This window comes from Leuresthes tenuis, unplaced genomic scaffold, assembly GCF_036924035.1.
Source record: "Leuresthes tenuis unplaced genomic scaffold, fLeuTen1.0.hap1 SCAF_17, whole genome shotgun sequence".
Classification (NCBI taxonomy): Eukaryota; Metazoa; Chordata; class Actinopteri; order Atheriniformes; family Atherinopsidae; genus Leuresthes; species Leuresthes tenuis.
In genome coordinates this window covers 21,263,073-21,264,138 of record NW_027325371.1, presented here as the reverse complement: position 1 = coordinate 21,264,138, position 1,066 = coordinate 21,263,073, and positions in this window count along the sequence as shown.

Genomic DNA, 1,066 nt, shown 5'->3' with positions numbered 1-1,066 from the left:
TCTGTCAGCAACGTAATTAACAATGCATAATATGACAACATATCACCGAATTGTTATCACCACAGAGACCATTTCCGTTTATGGCTTCCAGCTGTGTGAGGAGCATTACTGCCATCTACTGGACTGACTATTAAGCTGCTGGAGGTTTTCCTGCCGCAGCCTCTCAGGCACTGATAATGGTGCCTTTTTCTCTTCTTCTGTGATTATATTTGCAGAATACTTTACAGAGTCCTCTTAGTCTCTATTCAGATGTTGGTCCTCTCTATCTTTCATCCAGTTTGTTTGTCTCAGTACATGAAGACAGTCTGAGAGGTGAAAAGGTTAGAGGTCAGTCTGGATGTGCAGGAAAAGCAGCCTCATGGAGCTTCAGGGTTCTGTTAAATAACTACTGAAGTTTGCCCTCCTGTTATTGGATTATGTTAAATAAAGTGAGTATAACCAGCAGAGCTACTGCATGCACTACTACTCCTATCACTTCCATTGCAGCGTAGAGTCCGATCCCTCCTGAAATGTCTGGCTGTGGACTCTCAGTCGGTCTCTGAGGTTGGGAGTGATCAGCAGCTGCTGTAAAGGACAAAACATGAAGGTGATTTATGGAAATAGAAAACATTTCCCTCATCATTAGCAGCTGTTAGTAATTCTTCATCTGCTGTCAGAGAAACTGTTGTTCTGCTGCATTTTGTCTGTTTTCTCTTCATTTGCTTTGAGTTTTGGATTTTGTGTTAACAGCTGACAGAATAAAATGTTGTGGATACTGTTCATATGTATGAGTCTATATGAACAACACAACAACACAAACAGAGACAGTTGGTTCTCAGCTACTTTAAACTCTGAGCTGGATAAACTGTGTTAGTTCTGTAGTGGTTCTTCATGGCTAACTACTGGAACATCTGAGCTTTAAATCTCATGTTAACTCTCAGCAGGAAAAAGCTCCAAATGAACAAGAACCAGCAGTAAAAATCTTAAGGAGATTAAATCCACGATGTGAACTCACCAGTGACGCTGAGTCGACATCTTCCAAAGCTGAAGCCACAATCAGTCTTCACTTCACACACATACAGACCAG